General features: G+C 50.3%; 1 long non-coding RNA gene across 1 annotated transcript in view; it reads right to left on the minus strand.

Moving 5' to 3' along the window:
* Positions 1-18,773, minus strand: part of LOC146858940 (uncharacterized) — a 263,950-nt gene that overhangs the window by 212,905 nt on the left and 32,272 nt on the right. The gene's annotated exons all lie outside the window — the stretch shown is intronic.

Here is an 18,773-nt window from a genome sequence, read left to right on the forward strand (position 1 = left end):
AGCGCTTTACACGAGTACCGTATTTACATTGCACATTTAGCCACGGGGAGATTAAGTGATTTGCCCAGAATCACAGGATGTGGACGCGACCCCGAGGTTCGAACCCTGGTTTCCAGCACCAAAGTCGGCAGCGCAGCAGACGGACCACATGGCCTCCCTAAATGCTTGTTTGGGATTGTTTCTGGCCGAGTCTGCCCCTCTTTATCGCCCCATGCATTAATCATGCACTTTATTTGTTTAGCAAAGCTTTCCCGTGTTGATGGAGTCTTTGTAAAACAGGTTTGGCGGCCGCGAATGATAGGGCATCCATTTATAACTCAAATGTTTGCTGCTCGCTAGCAGAGCGCCTATCTGTCTGGATTGTAACAGCGCCATCCCAAACACTTGGGCACGCGCATTGTAAGCAATGCATGAAAGCAAACTGATATTGGCACAGGCATCGCAACTCTTGTTATTCTAAACCTCTTGTTTATGTGTGTTTCCAACAGATTATGCCCTTGTTTGTTGACGAGTTTATTCCGCATTATCGGCCCATCAGATGCCCCATTCCGCTCACCATGGACTGAGTGTGGCCCAGTTTACCGGACCCTGCGAGACGCCGCATGTCTCATATCCCCAGCCCTACTGACTGTTCAAAAGCAGAGGTGTGTTATATTTGACTGTCTTACAAGTGCCTGCTGTTTCCAGCCCTTCCACCCGTGCAATGGCTCCAAGTTAATTTAATATTTCACTACCATACAAATGGCTTCACACATACAATACTTAATAAGGAACACTATTAAACACCACAAACTCCATTTAACACTACATAAACAAAACAAAAAAACGCGAGAGCATACTGCTTTTACATACTAAAGTTCATCTGATTACGACAGCCCTTTAAAGACACATTTTATTTACAAAGTCACAACATCCAACATACATCACTGAATTAGCACAACATAAAAAAAAAGAAATATTAACACAGACACAAACAACACTTGCTATACACGCAACTACTGTAGAAGAGACAAAACAAAAATGCAAACACCTGCAAAGGCGAGACTATCCGCTTTGCCCATGCAAGACCTACTTGCTTTGCCAATGCTTGGTATTATTCATAGTGCCACCCCCTATTTCCTGAGGGACCCCTTGAATAGCAGTTATGGCAAACTTTGTTCCGGAGGGTGGGTGGATAAATGTCACCCCTGATTTCTGCCCTTTGCACTAAAACCAAGTTTAGGTTTGGAGGAGTGAGTCTACCATGTAGGCTTAAAAGTATTAAGCAGCTGAAAATTGTTTTTTAACAGTAGTTTTTCAAAGTGGCGACTACTGACCCCTTCCAGTCTCAGTCTTTTGGCTATAGCCCGCTATTACTGCGACTACCCTTAAGCAGTTATATCGTGTGAAATAGAACGACCAGTAGTTCAGAAGGGTGCATGTATTTTGCCTATCTACCCTGGTGCCAAAGGTGGTGGCTGGGGGAGGAATCTGACTCCATATTTAGCAAACAAGTGGTTCACTGTACTTCCTGGAGGCCCAGTCACATGCCCATCAATCTACACAGCTAACCCCCACTCTCTGAAAACCATTGAGAAGAACCTTCTTCCTAGCACTAAATGTGCAGATTTTATGAGGGTGTGTCATTTCACAAGGCCAATCAAAAGATCCTTGGACTTTACGTCATAGCCTTTTTTTGGACATCCTAGGCATCCTCTCTGTTTGTTGGAGTTTTCGGTCCATGAACAAGTAACAATATCCGCCATTGTAAATCATTTTTCCCCGTTAGAAAATCACTACCGCCAAGATGGCTACCTGCCTTCGCTATTGTATCCAGTCATGTGTAATGATGAGTGATATTTGTCCATGAAAGCTTTGCTGTTTCACTCTGTTGTCCCTGCGAATCAATACTGTGATGCTGCCCTATTCCTTCTTTTCTTGAACTGCGGGGAGAGGGAGGCTCTGCATGTGGAGGGGGCCAGCTACCCACAGGTGACCCAATAATCAACATTGATCCATCATCACTGAATCACCCACTAACCTTGAGTTCTGGAGCACTGTGCTGTCCTGTGCAAGTCGCCTCAATGCCCCTTCAGGGTTAATTAATGCCATATAAATGAAATTACAATAAAATGCAATATGGCGACAGAAGCCAGAATTTCTGATAGGCCACCATCAGGAGTTCAATTAAAATGAAACTGATATATTTGTGATGATGACTTTCGATACGGAACCTTAACTACTATACTGCCTGCGACTGTGCAACCATGTCCAAGCACTCATTTGATTGGTCAACCAGTAACCCCGTTCCCAAGTAGATATTCTTCTGTTTGGAGAACCATTCGCTGTTAGCCCACAAGCCTTCGCCTGGGATTGTTCAGTCAACAAGCTCAAAGTCTGACTGACCGTCAGCTGCATTTCCGCAAACAACCCAAATCCTGTGACCTCCGGTTACAAATGCATGATCAATCAATCAATCAATCAATAATTTGTAAAGCGCACTACATACCCGTGAGGAGTGGTTAAAGCTTTTTCCTCTCAGACATGTAAAGAGTTGTTCATTTGAAAGCGTCTTTGAGATTGATGTTTGGGAGGCTTGCAATGAGATCATCCAGCACCGATGAGAAGAGTTCAGGCTTTCTGTGAAGTACAAGGAGGAACTCCTACATACCAAAGTGCCCCCACCCTAACCCAAACCCACCGATGCAAAAATCATGCTGCTGCACTTTGGATTTGAAAAATTAAAAAGAAGGGCATTTCTCGGCATTTTTGGATCCATTTCACAAGGAAGCAACTTGAAAGACAAACGTTTTTCAACTTTGGAACCATTTCACAGGGAAGCAACAACAGGCACACACGAACAAAGCCGAGCCTCGTGGCATGCCTGGGCATACCAAAGTGCCCCCACCCTAACCCAAACCCACCGATGCAAAAAAACCCACCCTCCCCAGCCCCAAAACTCACGTTTACTCTCCGTGGCGCAGGAAGCAAATGGCTTCCTGAGCCTCGGAGAGCAAAGGGGAAACCTGCTGCACGTCATTGATGACGTGGTGGGAGGCAGGGGAAGGTCTTCCCCTGCTTTCCCAGAAAATAAAAAAAGATCGACCACTCACGGGGGGAGCGCCAGCGCTTCCCCCGTGGGTGGGTGCCATGACGAGCTGGACTCGTCATGGGCACAGCGCGACTGTGCTCCATGACGAGTCCAGCTCGTCATGGGCACAGAAGGGGTTAAATTCAGATGCTGGACAAATGTTGTGCTTTTGCGCACCAACAGATACTGGACAGAACAGAGTTAGAGAAAATGTGGTTTGCCTATGGGAGATTGCAATGGTTATTAAGTGGCATGTACAGACAGAAAAACAGTTTGCACAGGATTTAATAGAAGGTCCTGAGGTGGAGTTTGAAACACAAGATTTCCCAGTGAAGGTGACCCATGTTACAAAGGAAATTCATTTGAAACAGTACCGAATGCCAGATGGGCGTGAAGGGATCAGTGAGATCATGCAGGGCTTGACAGACTGAGGTGGTGATATTATTAACTGAAAAAATATATACCTTCTTTGACTGATGCTGTCCCATATATTGTTACAGAAGTAGCATGGGACTTGATTTGTGACTTTTGATATTGCCAATGTTTTTTTCTTTGTGATATGTCAAGAGCAGTTTAGTTTTTTTTTTTGAGGTGATAGACTAATGACAGTTAAGGTTTTGTTTGAATTAGTTAGACAGAATGGGGGAGCAGTTTTAGATTAAAGAATGTGAAGTCTTGCTGGAGGTCAGGAGTGGTTAAAGCTTTTTCCTCTCAGACATGTAAAGAGTTGTTCATTTGAAAGCGTCTTTGAGATTGATGTTTGGGAGGCTTGCAATGAGATCATCCAGCACCGATGAGAAGAGTTCAGGCTTTCTGTGAAGTCCAAGGAGGAACTCCTACGGGAGGGGTCATCCCAGCTCCTCTCCCCGGTAGGCACAGACAGCTTCTTGGAGATAGATGTCTGGGAGGCTTGCAAAGGCGCAGGTTCTCCTCCCCCCCTCCCCCACCATGAGGAGAGTCGCAGAGCAGACGAAAGTTGGCAGGAGTGCAGTTCGCTTCGACCTTGGAAGAGATAAGGTGCGAGCTAGAGACAGCAGAGAAGTCTCTGCTTGTTATGATTGGCGAGAGGCCATTTGGTGTCCGCAGAGATTTGTGAAGGGGGGCAGCACCTGTGAGGGGTGCAGTGAGAGAAGTGAGAGAAGGAGACTGCCCCAGCCCTTCTTGCTGTGTATAGAAAAAGAGAGATTTTACCAAGAATTCAGAGGCTAAAGCGTTGATAGAATTCTTTGATAATTCTCCAGAGCTAGAGGAGAGCTATGTAGATAGAAATGACAATATTATATTTTTAGAAATGCAAGGTGCTTTTGAAAAATGTTTTTTGCAAGAAGAGTGATGCTTGTTTCTTTTTCAGATTCGCCCAGTTCTCCGCGTGTGAGTGGGACTCCCTTCTCCCGTGTGAGTGGAGCCCTCCCTTCCCCCCCTCCCCCCTCCCCTTCCCCCTTCCCCACCCCCCCAAGCCTGGAGTGATCGCCAGACCAGACGGTGGCGGCTGATGCCTGTGGCTGACCAGACTGGATGGGGTCCTCCCTTGTCAAGGAGATACAGATGCAGATATATGCCGGAGAGCATGATGGACTGCTTCTTTCCAAGCAACGAGGGATCAACAGAGTGTGGAACTATTTCCTTCACGTGAGGCCAACTTTACATGCATGAAGGCTGTGTGTCTTTCACACAGGGAACTGCTTATGTACAAGTTAAAGTGAAGAAGTGGGAACGACAGGATGTGCTTTGCCAGAACTGTTTTATCAACGTGAAGTTCAGAAGCGATGGGAGACGCTGTGTGTTTTTTCACACAGAAGGACTGTTTTGTTTTTAGAGGTGGGGACCAATAGAGACGCTTTGCTGCAATCGGCGTAGTTATTTTTTGTTGCTACAATATTTGAGTTTGGCAGTAGAGTTTCCAGTTTAACCATTAGAGGCATTAGGAGCATTCAACAGCTTTATTCATTTATTTTGTGTCTTCATTTAAACATGTATTCAGATATCTATGAGCTATTTCTAGATGCACCTGAGTTATTGCTTCTACATGTATTTAGAGAATGCAGACTTTATTTGCTCTAAAATGATTATCATATACTTTTGATGAGTTTTTCAGTTTTGCAATGGAGCATTTCGATCATAGTTGCTTTTTAGTCATGATTTGTTTTGAATTATGTATTTTTGTGTAGCCACTGCAACACATGAGTTGCTGTTACAACATGTGCTTTTTAGTAGTTGTGACTTTTAATTTAGAAATGTGGTTTTAGATGGTTTTACTTTCAATTGAGATATGCAGTGCTTCAATGATAGTTTTGTTTTTCATTTATGATATACAGTTGCGATTTGCTAGATTTTGTTTTTGACATATGTGAATGGTGATGGTCAAGGGTCATGGGGTGCAATGTAGTGAATCAGCCACTTTTGTGGTCTGACACCCTATGATGACCCTCAACCACCACCATTCTGTACTGACTTAAGTGTGTTATGTTACCTTAGCCTTAATGTAGGATGGGTTTGCATATGCCTGCTTTTCTTCTGTCTTTTAGTGGAATAGTCTTGCCAAGAATAGAAGATGTGGGATGTCGAGGTGCAGTGTTGTGGGTGGTGGTGCACACATGTGCTCAATGTTGTATACTGAGGGATTAAGTGTATAATGTTATTTGGGTTAGGTGAATTATGACTTTGACCTATTGGCTTTGACGTGGTCTAATGTCATTCTGCCTTCTGACTTTACCTTGCTTAAAACTTTTCTGTGTGCACAGTGGTGCTTGTAAGTTGTGTGGATGAGAATTATAGGTGCTCCTTTGACATGGTCTCATGTCATCTTGCTTTTCTGATTCCATCTTGCTTTGGGCCTTTGTGTGCATGGCTTAACTAACTCTGAAGCCATTTTCTGTGCCTGCACGAAGCTGCAAAGTGGGGAGGGCATGGTCTGCTCTTTTTCCCTGTTTTTCGCATTTTACTGACTAGAGAGAACTGGTTCTTATCAGAGGAATGTACATGGTTTGACTCGTAGCCATAGCGAGGGCCTGATCAACCCTTTGCTGTGACCTTGAAGCAAGCTGGTACGGGCTCTCATGAGAACTAGGGGGCGGAGTTTGCCAGAAGCTTCGCTGTGTTTTGAATGTGTATTAAAAAGGGCAGTCTACACTGGCTTGGTGGATGTTCATCCATGGAGCAGACGTGCTGTCATGGAAAAAGGGGGGTCACCTCTGAGCTTTCGCCCGGTTTAAGCAATGGACTTTCCTTGAGCAAAGCGGGGTGAAATGATGGAGCATTAGGTGAGGTGTCTCTGCTACTAACTGTCTCTTGATTCTTTTCTGAATTCTTTCATTTCCTTATTTTCTGATTCTTATATCCATACATATATATTTCTATATATATATATTTGTCTTGATTGAATTTCAATCATACTGTTGATATGTTAGAGTCTGCTATGATAGGTGCATTTGGCTTACTGTGTGGTGCTATTTACAAATAAATACATCCCAGATATACCAATTCGTCTTTTCCTTGTAGCAGGAGGTGTGGACTCTTCTTGGCCAAGTATTCTGTTGTAGAAGGATGGGTGAATTCCCTTCTAGCAGGTAATTGTGTTATAGGGAGTTGTGCTACTTACTTCTGACAAGTGATGTGCAAAGTCTGTGTATATATTGTTTACTTGCCTTGCCTTTGGGGGAGTGTTGAAAGTTTGCCCACCTTAGGAAGTGCTGTGTATATGTTATATTGCATAAGTTTGGAACTGATATTCTCTCTCTCTGGGAAAGTGACGGTACATTCCTTGGTCCAGGGGAGATCTAAAGTTTGTCATTACACTGGTGGAGGTTGGATTTGGGGGTGAGGGGGTCCTTGGTGAGGGAGAGGATCAGCTGAGTGTCGTCGGCGTAGGAGATTATGTTGAGGTCGTGTGGTCGGGCGATGCGTGCTAGTGGAGCCATGTAGACGTTGAACAGCATCGGGCTGAGGGAAGATCCTTGAGGGACGCCGCAGATGATCTCGGAGGCATCGGATCGGAACGGGGGGAGGCGGACTCTCTGAGTTCTGCCGGAGAGGAAGGAGGAGGTCCAGTCCAGGGCCTTCTCTTGGATCCCGGCGTCATGGAGGCGTGTGCGTAGAGTGCGGTGGCAGACGGTGTTGAAGGCGGCGGAGAGGTCCAGGAGGATGAGGGCCATCGTCTCGCCGTTGTCTAGCAGGATCCTGATGTCGTCTGTGGCGGCGATGAGGGCGGTCTCGGTGCTGTGGTTGCTGCAGAATCCTGATTGGGACGGGTCCAGGATGTTGTTGTCTTCAAGGTGACGGGTGAGCTGGGTGTTTACTATCTTCTCGATGACCTTTGCTGGGAACGGAAGCAGGGAGATGGGCCGGAAGTTCTTGAGGTCGCTCGGATCCGCCTTGGGTTTCCTCAGTAGGGCGTTGATCTCTGCGTGCTTCCAGTTCTCAGGGAAGGTGGCGGTCTCGAAGAAGAGGTTGATGATTTTGTGCAGGTGGGGTGCAATGGAGTCGCTGGCTTTGTTGAAGATGTGGTGCGGGAGAGGGTCGGACAGGGATCCGGAGTGGATTGTTCCCATGGTCTTGATTGTGTCCTCGATGCTCACGTTGGCCCAGGTTGTCAGGGTGTCGTGGACGGTGGGGTGCGGTGGGTTCGGTGCGGTGTGGTCGGCAGGGGCCGTCTGGGGTCTGAAGCTGTCATGGATGTCAGTTATTTTCCGGGTGAAGAAGGTGGCAAGGGTGTCGCACAGGGCTTGCGGGGGTGGGATGTCGTTGGCGTTGGAGCTGGGGTTGGAGAGTTCCTTCACGATGTTGAAGAGCTCCTTGCTGTTGTGTGCGTTGTTGTCAAGGCGGTCTGTGAAGGAGGTCCTTTTGGCGGTCCTGATGAGGTGGTGGTGGTTGCGGATGGCGTCTTTGTGGGCAGCGCGGCTGTCCGGCATCTTGTCGCTGTGCCATATGTTTTCCAGTTTCCGGCAGGTGCGTTTTGAGTCGAGGAGTTCCGGGGTGAACCAGCTGACTCTTCTGCTGGTGTCTCTGCTGATGGGGTTTTTCAGCGGGGCGACGGTGTTGGCGCAGTCGTTCATCCAGCGTTCGAGGGTGAGTGCACCTTCATCGGGGTTGTTGGGGTTCGTCGGAGGGTCGAGTGCGAGGCTTGTCTGTAGTTGTTCTTGGGAGACTTTGCCCCAGCAGCGGCGGGGGGTCTGTAGAGTGCGGTGGTGTGTGAGGGGTTTCCAGAAGGAGAAGTGGATGCAGTGGTGGTCTGTCCAGGTGAGTTCGGTGGCGTGGCAGAAGGTGACGTGAGGGCTTGAGGAGAAGATGGCATCTAGCGTGTGGCTGGCGATGTGGGTCGGCGTCGTGACGAGCTGTTTCAGTCCGAGGTTGGCAAGATTGTCGATCAGGGTGGAGGAGTTGTTGTCGTTGTTGTTCTCCAGGTGATAGTTCAGGTCTCCGAGGAGGATGTAGTCGGTGGAGGTCAGCGCGTGCGTGCTGATGAGGTCGGCGATGGAGTCGCAGAATTGAGGCCGGGGTCCTGGTGGTCTGTAGACGAGGGTGCCTCTTAGAGTGGTCTTGGGGTCCGTGTGGATCTGGAAGTGCATGTGTTCGGCGGTGCTGAGGGCGTCATTGGTGTTAGTTGAGACCTTGATGGTGTTTTTGTGGACGATGGCGATTCATCCTCCGGCCCTGTTGGTGCGGTCTCTGCGGGTGATCTTGTACCCGTCTGTGATGGCTATGGCGATGTCTGGTGAGGAGGTTTCGTTCATCCAAGTTTCGGTCAGAAAGGCGACGTCCGGTGATGTGGTGTCGAGTAGGTCCCAGAGTTCGACGGCGTGTTTGTGTGAGGAGCGGGTGTTGAGCAGGATGCAACTAAGCTGGTTGGGTTCCGTCGCGGCAGGTGTCTTGGTGCTTTCGAGGCAGGAGAAGCTGCAGTTCCGGCAGGTGAAGGGGCCGTGGATGCGCCTCGGGGCGGCCTTGCAGCAGGTGTGGGTTCTTCCTGGGTTGAGAGCGATGAGGGTGTTGGCTTCGTAGCCGAGGCGGTCTTCCTGGCTGGTGCGGGGGCCAGGGGTTCTGGCGCTGGGCGCGGTCCAGGCGCGGACGGGCACAGATGGGCTTGCCTTAGGCGCGCCAGCGGCGTGGCCGCGCAGCAGCCGCCATATATGGGGAGGTGGGGAGGGAGGAGCAGCTGGGAGGCGGGAGGCGAGGGACGGGTGTGACGAATGGGCGCGGAGGGGGCGGGGCCGCAGGGGAGGCAGCAGCGGGGACGGAGGACAGGAGACAGGCGCAGGGCACAGAGGAGCAAAGGGGTACAAAATCAAGAGGCACAGAGGAGCAAAAGTCAGCACAGGGGTACAAAGAACGGAGGCACAGAAGTTGGCGAGGGGTACAGAATAAAAAGGGGCACAGAAGCAAAACGGCAAGCGGAGGGCAGGGGGCACAGACAGTTACAGGCACAAAGCAACAGGCAGCAAGCGAAAACGAACATAAGGCCACCACTGGCCACCAGGGATGAGGCGCAGGTGGAAGCCTGCGGGTGGTGGAGGTCCTTGAATACACCGGCGGCGACAGCGGGGGTGCAGGCGGAGCTGCAGCGGTGGTGGAGCGACCTACCAGGAAAGGTCAAGGGTCATGATCCTTCATGTGATTTGCCTCGACGCCTGTGTACCTAAGTTAATGTCAGTCACTGGTAGTTCTATAGGAAAAATCCGAATTGCCATGAGAGAGGGCATCTCTAATGTCAAACTATTCATAACCATGTTGCCACTGTGAGAGCCTTTCCACCAAAATTAGCAGGAAAACAAATCCGCCTCCTCCAATATGCTGGCGATACCACTAAACTTGATCAAACCCAAATCGGCTTGCAGGGCGGTCAAACGAATAACATTGAAATCAATAGTGAGAGAAGCAAAATCTTTGTGATTCACAGGAATAACATCAAACAAGCATTTGCAATGCAACCGGTCTCGCATTTACGCGGGTTTGAGCTATTAACATTGCAAATAACAATGCCTTTTATTTTTGTTTTCGTTCTTAAAACATAAATAAAAGGCATTGTCATTTACAATGCCAATAGCTTAAACTCGCGTAAATGCGAGACCCATTGCATTGCCAATGCTTGTTTTAAAGCGAGGAGCTGGTTGTAGGGAATGAAACAGCTGTGTGGTTTTAACGGGGTATCTTCTTTGACCTGCCATCCACTCTGGGAAGTGATGGGGACGAGGGCCCGGGTGAGTGAGGAGCATAAGAGGGGTCTGAAAGGAGGGAGAGGTGTAGAAAGCAGGAGAGAGAAAAGAAAGGAAGGAGACCACAGAGGTGAGAGCCGTGGAGACTGAGAGGGGGGATACATCGACACACGAGTGTAATGTTGGGCCCTAGGCCCTCATGCTATGGTAAAGGACTGACGCAGATACATAGTTGGGTAGTGGGTTACTGGCCACGAGCACGTGCGCTCGGCCCTTTTATTATCCTAGTCACCTGACCCAGTGACGTAGGTGGTGGGTGGGTGTATAGTGTATTACACACACGTATGAACACTAGAACGTGTCCATGCTAGGACACTACATCCCTCCCAATTTTTAATGACAAAAACCCAAAGTTAAAGTTCAACCTGTGGGAGAAAGAAAACCCATACATATGTAAAACAGTGACCAAAACTTCCGTAGAGTCTCTTACGCCTCCGCTGCTTGGGCCGCTGCTTGGGGTCCCAGACGATGTTCTTCTTGTCGCAGAGACCACCAGTTTACTGTGGCACCAGCCATGGGTGCTCGATGGATCCAGTCTGTTGACGACTCTGCCTTGAAGTTGTACTCACAGTCTTTTCTTCATTTTACTTCCATGGCGACAAACGCAGTTGAAGTTCTGGTAGTTCACCGCTAGCTGTTGCCGTTCATCTTTCCGTCCTGTCCTCATTTTCATCTGTGGCGTGTATTCTGTTTTGGCAAACGACGGATTGGTTGCAAGACACCCCTCTCACCATGATGCCTCTCTCGCAGGTGTTCCCCTGCCACGGGATATCCCTGAGGCCCTCTTCATCAGATCTGTCCTGGGTTGAGTGTCCTGTATCGTGTTACTCCCATGCCGATAAGTGCGGGTGCGGAGGAGACGACAAGTCTCACCTCAGATTCCGCAGTCAGACCTGGAGGGTAGCTGTTGGCTCCTGTCTTCGCGCGCGATGTCTTCATCCTCCTGGGACCTTTGCTGAAGGGCCGCTGATGACCATCTCTCGTCGCGGGGATGCTCTCTCTCACTGGCAACCCTGAGGCCTTTGCCCCTGAGTCACCACGGCTGGCATTGTCCAGTGTCCGCGTGACCCCAAAGGTGGATGTTCCGAACGGTCCGGCCTGCTAACCTCTGCAGATCCCAGGTGTGCTGAAAGCATCGTCAAGCAGATGGTCTTTACTCCTTGCCACGGGTGTGCTAAGGACTTGCTCTCCATGTTCTGGCACTTGTCGCCTTTCTTATCTTCCTTATCTTCGGGGTGTGAGTAGTCTTGCCACACTCCTCTCTCTTTCCTCGATTCTTTTCTCCGTGAGGGTGTCGAGTCACTCTGACTTCTTCTCCTTCTTCTTGCAGTGGCAACCGTGCCACTCAGATCTCTTTCTTTCCCCTTTTCCTTTTTGGTGGCAGACGTGCCACTCCGATGTCATCTTCCTTCTTTTCTTGTAGTGGCAAACGTGCCACTCCGATATCTTCTTCCCTTCGCTTCACGACCTACTCTGGACCGTTTCTGTTCTCCACTTGGTCTGGCCAGGCTTCTCCATGCAGCGCGCGCACTCTGCACGTGTTCCCCCTGGTCTTGTCCTCGTCCGAGGGCACTCTCTCCATCTTCCTCAGCATTCCGAGTTAGGGTCGTGACCTTCTCTTCGTCTTCTCCTTTTCACCAGTTACTTTGGTTGTTGAAGTTCGGGGGTCCATACTCTTGGTCCTCTTCGTTGTTCTCCTTTTCACCAGTTACTTTGGTTGTTGAAGTTCGTGGGGCCATACTCTTGGTCCTCTTCGTTCTTCTTAAGCTTCTTGGACCACTTGACGGTCCGCGCTGCCGATCACTGGCAGGATACCTTCGGTCTTCCGTCAGACCTTTGTTTCGTAGATTCACTGACCCGTGCGTCGGTCACCTCCTTGTGCAACCCCTGGTGGGTTGACTTCTGTGTGTTGACCACCTGGCTGGTCACTTGGTGTGATGTCCACTCTGACCCGTGCGTCGGTCACCTCCTCTTGCATCCCCTGGCGGGTTGGCTTTTGTGGTGCGACCATTTGGCTGGTCGGCTTGGCCTTTGTGGTGCGACCATTTGGATGGTCGGCTTCACGAGGTGTGTCACGTCGTGTGACTACCTGTGTTCACGAGGTGCGTCACGTCATGTGACTACCTGTGTTCGCTGCCTTGTCAGGCGCTGGTGCACGCTCATCTTCGTACCGTCGTGGTACATCTTGAGTGTAGCGTTGCTCTTTGTACCGTGTGATTTCTTATTGTGGTGGCTTCTTGGCGCCACTGGGTGTGCCTATGCATCCTTACCCGTCAGTGTCGGATACTTGCTGAGCCCATCCTCTTCACTGGGTTCCTCTCCTGTAGGCGCTGCTGTGTACCTTCCGCGTCCGGGGTACATCTGCGCTGAGTCCGTTCGCTCTCTCGAGGGTTCGCTCTACTTGATGCGGCGACAGCGCAGTCCTTGCTGGGGTGGATGTGGCTTGACACCGTTTTTCTTCTTCCTTGTCCTGCGGGTTCCTGACGCTGTATCCCGTTACCTGCGGGTTCCTTGCTTCCTGCACCTCTGTCGCGTTCCTGCACTTCTGGCGCATTCATGCACCGTACCTCTTCAGTGATGTATCGCCACCGTCGCCTAGCCGCGTTCCAGTGCGCTCACCATTGCGCATCAGTCAGACCTTGCGGTACGTGCCTTGCTGCCTCTTCTCTAGCCCTTCTATTCTTTTTCCAGCAGCTGGTGCAATACTGCTCCTCCCTCACTCACTCACCGGGGCTCGTCGCGGCCGATGCGGGTGGGCTCCGCACGGCTCGCACTGTGTTCGGGGCGATCCCCCACCGGGATAATGGCAGCCACGTGACGGGGTCGGGGTGGGCACCCGACTTCCTCGCTTTTCCCTCCGGGGCGGCCTGCACGCCCGCAGGACTTCGCGGCGGTGCAGTGGGCTCCGATCGCCGTCTTCGCGCCTGGGGCTCTTCACATGCCCTGCGGCGACCGGGCGCTTCTCGCCTGCTGGGAGCCTTCACGCCGGCTGCCCTCTCCCCCTTTTCATCAGCTGGGCTGCTGCACGCTGGGGCTTAGACCCCTCGTCGCCATTGTAATGTTGGGCCCTAGGCCCTCATGCTATGGTAAAGGACTGACGCAGACACATAGTTGGGTAGTGGGTTACTGGCCACGAGCACGTGCGCTCGGCCCTTTTATTATCCTAGTCACCTGACCCAGTGACGTAGGTGGTGGGTGGGTGTATAGTGTATTACACACACGTATGAACACTAGAACGTGTCCATGCTAGGACACTACACACAAGATGGAGGGGAGAGATAAGGGAGGCGCAGTTATGTGGAAATGGAAACACGAACAAGAAGGGACGTCAGGCCAATGAAAACGACGGAGAGCGATTTTGGAAAGGGAGGGAAATGCAATTAGAGGTGAGAGAAAGGCAGGGATGAGTCAGAGCAGGCTGCAATGGGAGGTAAGCGATGAGGGAAGAGGCAGTCGGGAACACATGAAGCAAGGGGGGGGTTGCAGGGGAGAGGGTGGGATTATGAAGCAGAGGTGAGGGGGAAATAACGTGGCTGTGATTCTTCCTGAGGGAGGTGGACAGCTGAGCAGTGATGGGGCAGAGGTGTGAGGTAGAATGAGCCAGGGGTGAGAGGGAGATTGAGGCAGAGGCGAGATCAGGGGAGATTGAGGCTGAGATGAGAGGAAGAAAAATGAGGCAGAGATGAGAGGGAGAGGTATGAGGCACTTATGCGATATGTGATTGAGGTAGAAGGAAGTGAATCTACATACAAGTGAAGCGAGGCAGCAGCATACACTTAGGTGAATGTGAAGGGCGGTGCAGTGGTGAGAGGTAGGAAGGGACGAGGCAAAGGTACGATGGGTTGAGGTAAAGATAAAGTGGCAAAGCCGAGAGGGACAGAGGGTCGGGTGAGGCAGTAATTAATGGGGACAATGTAAAGACAACGCCTTCTTCCCGGCGGGTCATATCTGTGAATAGTGTGGAAGGTGCAGTGGCTGTGATGGGCCCATTCGACCCCAATTGCTAACATTGATAACTGTTTTTACTAACAAACCAGAGAAGGGGGGGATAGATTCCTGGGCTTTAATTAGTGTCCCTAGGGGCTTTGCTACGCCACTTGACCCGGGTAATGGTGTAACACAAAATGATGTCCAACTCTCCTGCACAATGTGAAGAGGGGCTCCTCAGTCTCCCGTATGTTCTGTGGCCTTCTGCTTAAAAGGGGTCCAGAAGTATTTGACTAACAATAGCCCCTGCAGTCCTGGGGCGGGGGGGGGGGGTGTTCCAGTCTCCCTCCTCCTTCTCTTTCCCCTGGCACTGTGCACAAGCAAGCCTTAGAGTCCCTGACAGGGTCCGGGCGTGGGGGGCCCCGTTGTATGCACTTTTCAAAAAGGGGGGCTCAAGTTTTATTACGCCACTGCCTGAAGGGGTAAGGCCCCAGGACTCGGGTGGTTACGCTTGCCAATCTCGTCGCCCTCAGGCTTTTGTGCAGTCAGGGGCCCACACCCGCCCATTCCCTCACCCCCACTTGTTTCCCACAGCCCTGTCATTCCACGGACAAGTCCACAGCTTGCGGTATCTGCAGAGCAGGTTCCTGCGCGAGCGTCGCCTACACACCTGAGCCCGAGCACTGGGAAGCGCGGGGGGGGAGGGGAAGCCCTGCACCTTTAGTGGAGGGGGAGGAGAGTTCCAACGTTCACTCGGGCGTGTTGTTGGCCCTCTTCAAACTGTTGAGCTGCAGAGCGGATGTGTGTGCTTTATAATCTTATAACTACACACTGCACAGGTAACACGTTATGAATAACTGTTGCAAAGAGGGGTGGAGGGTTAGAAAACAACGATAGTGCAATGAAGCTGCAGTCCACGCAGCGCTTTACAAAACCGTGAACAAATACATCAGTCAGCCACTCACCTGGAAGGACGACACGTCCTCTTCTGCAAGAGAAAGGGGCCGGGAGAGCAGTGGCGGGAGTATCGAGAAATGAAATAGGAGCAGAGATAAGGGAAGACAGAGCGGACAGAGATGAAACAAATGTATATATGGATAAAGTGAGAGAAAGGATAGAAAGAGAGCAGAGTGACAAGATAGAGAACCAGAGAGGAGTGAAGACGGTTAGAGAAAAACAAGGAAGTAGGCGATAACTTTTTCAACGAGTGGTGCGCGCGCCACACCAAGACATCTGTTTACTATTATCGTGCACACCTCTGTGCACGATAATTGCAAACAGATGTCGGGCCTGCGGGTAACTGACACCAATAGACCATGGGCGGAGCAATGCGCCCGCCTTTGGCCAATTGCGTGCCGTCTTTGTTAAAAAGACGCACGCAAAGGCCAATAGCCTGGGGCAAAAGTAAAAGCACACACGCAGCGTGTGCGAGCATCTGAAGCGATTTCTGAAAGCCCTACATGAAGTCTCGCTGCGCGAGCAGGGCTGCGCACTGCAACGCTAAGCGCAAGACCTAAAAAAGGATCATGGCATCTGGGCACAAAAAAACGGAGAGTATATCATCATACAAATACTCGTGCTGTCATGCCGGCAATAACGACCATTTAGACACAGGGAAGCAAGTAGCTCTGGCATTGATGGTCTAATTTTGCAAATGAATCCGCACGATGTAACGGCATTACGCCAAATGATAAACTACAAGCTTATGCCAACCGTAATGTATGGAGCCTTCATTTTTAAAGATTAAATAGAGGTCTGGCTGGATCGTGACCTGAACCTATACTATTGCGCCGTTTTCTCCTTACCCAACTGTACTCTTATAGCATGCTTGTGCCTTGTATTGAATCTGCCATGACAGAGCCTAATATTAAAATCTCGTTTCATTGCCTACTGTACAGAGGTTAGGAGTACCAAGTCTGACATGCTGAATGCTTAATCTTGTAGACAATCTCCAAGTAAGCACCTGGGGTAGCACCACTATTTTGCATCTGCAGTTAATGCCTTAGCAGCAGAAGAAATCCGGTGCAGTAAAATACCTCCAACACTCATGTCTAGAGTTTTATCTGTGCAAGCCAGATTAATTTCAAGATCATTGGACATTGATGCAGTCACTGCCATGAAGAGGTCTGGAATTCCATCCTCCGAGTATAATGAATCGGGTGTTGCAGAGTTCTTGGACTAACCCTGGAAAATATCGATGAAGCTGAGTTTAATTACGTTTAAGGTGTGGGGTGAGCCCATTGAAAGAATATAGTTTTGGGAGAACGAAAGGTACCCTGGAGCTGTCATGCTGGCTTTGCGGAGCATCGTCGGAGCCTCTGAGGCACATAACCTGCATCTGTGTCCCCCTAATGTCACTTCAAAGATATTGGCTGCGGCCACTCTTTCTGCAACTAAACTTCAGAACCTGCCAATATGAGGTTGCAGCCTGGCAGGACGGGAAAATATTGCACTTGTCAGCAAGCTATTTGAAATTCATTCATCAGCCAGATAAGCTCTTAAACAACAAAATACTGTAAGCAGGAGCTCCCTGCCCAAGTCTTTGGATGTGTATGGACTATGATAGCTCTAGTGTTTTGCTCAACGATCTAATTATTTATTGATTTAATAACGATTGTACATTTGTGCAAGAATGATCGGTATTTTTTAGACCCTCATCAAGAAAACTTTATTTGGCCAACTAAGACCACAAAAGCACACAAAAACAATAAATGCTAAAATCAAAATCAATGCATGATGATTAAGAAAATTAGACCATAAATCCCTGCACAAATTCCAATTTATGAATTTATAAAACCATCTAAAACCTTCGGTAGAAACAATTGAACAGGGCATAAATTGTGATGCAGCAAGAATGCGGGTCTACATTATAGAAAAAGCACGTAAAGTGCAGAAATGGTGCAAATATCTATAAAACGAATTAAACGAACTATTTAAACATTCTTTTTATTGAACCATTGCTTCTGGCACATTTCCATACAACACATTTACAAATGGAAGTATAGTAGGCAAAAAGTCGTAGGATCCAATTGTAAATGAGTTACGCTTGCAGGTCACATGGTAAGAGGAGAAGAGAGTCCACGCCGAACACACAACTATACCCACCCCAACCCCCCTTCCCCACATTCTGACTCCTAACATTCTCCCCTCTCATGTTGTAGTTCTGTAATTGGCACACGCAGTCCATATCTTTTCCCACTTATGGGGGCATCCCCTACTTTGGTAGACAACCTTTTCTGCTTGTTGACACCAGTCCACATCTCTTTCCCAGCCCTCAATCTTTGGTGTGGTTGACCCTCCCCACGCTCGTGCTATGTTTCTTTTAGCCACCCCAGCTACCAGTTTCAGCCATATTGTAGTGTATTTTAGCCAACTTGACTCTCCTTTTACCCCCAATATATGCCATCTTGCCTCCGCTGGCACCTGGGCACCCACCTCTGCCGACATCACTCGGTTGACTTTACCCCAATATTCCTGAATTTTAGGGCAGGCCCAGAGGATATGGAAGAAGGTGCCTTTTACTCCGCACCGCCTAACACACCATTCGGAGTCGCAGCAGCCCATGCAGTGCTGGAGTGTCCTGGGGTATATGACCTATGTAAGATTTGGAGCTGTATCAGGCGAAGCCGCGCTCTTATGACGATTTCTCTCGGGCACTATATGGCTTCTTCCCAATCGTCGTCCTCCAGCAATCGCAAATCCGCCTCCCACGCTCCCCTCATGGCACCCATCACATCCGGAGAGTTGGTCATGATCTTTCGGTATGTTAGGGAGACTGCTTTATCAATCATCGGGTCTAGTAGGAGTTTGCCTTCCAGTGGGCAGTACTCAGGTATTTGCTCTCCCTCTGGTATATGGCATCGCAGAGCATGTCTCAATTGTAAATAACTAGTTCTAGGACACCCCCGCGCCGCACGGCCACCAGCTGCTGCGTGTGCCTCCCCGCCGTCTGACTCGCTGCCCCGGCTCCGCCGCGTGACCACGCCCCCTGCCATCGAGCGGCGTGGTCTGTGCTCGCTTCTTGCCTGGTGTCACTGTCTCCTCTGTATTTGTGCTTAGATTGGTAACTTTGCTGTGTTTCTGTTTTTTTCTCCCCCATTTTGCCTGTTTTGCCTTCTTTTCAGCCGCCCCCGTCTTATCCCTCCCCGCTCCCCACTTCCCGCCACCACCGCTGACCCCGCCCCTTTTTTCTTCTGTACCCTCCCCGCTCCCGCCTCCCAGCTGCTCCGCCCCCCGCGCACTTCGCCATATATGGCGACCGTGCGAACGCGCAGCGGTCACGCGCAGCGGGCGCGCCGAAGGTGCGCCAAAGGTAAGCCCGTCTACGCCCGTCCGCGCCTGGACTGCGCCCAGTGCCAGGACCCCTGGCCTACGAGGACCCCGGCCAACCCGCCTGACGTACACCGCCGCCACCCTCATCGCACGCAACACCGGGCGATTCCCAGGATGCCACCAAGCCACCCCGAGACGCACCTACGGACCCTTCAGTTGTCACGCCTGCAAGTTCACCTGCATCCGGACCTGCCCCACACCAGCGCCCGCCAAGCCGAACACCAGCAGCAACCACCTCA

This window comes from Triturus cristatus, chromosome 3_2 (assembly GCF_964204655.1).
Source record: "Triturus cristatus chromosome 3_2, aTriCri1.1, whole genome shotgun sequence".
NCBI lineage: Eukaryota > Metazoa > Chordata > Amphibia > Caudata > Salamandridae > Triturus > Triturus cristatus.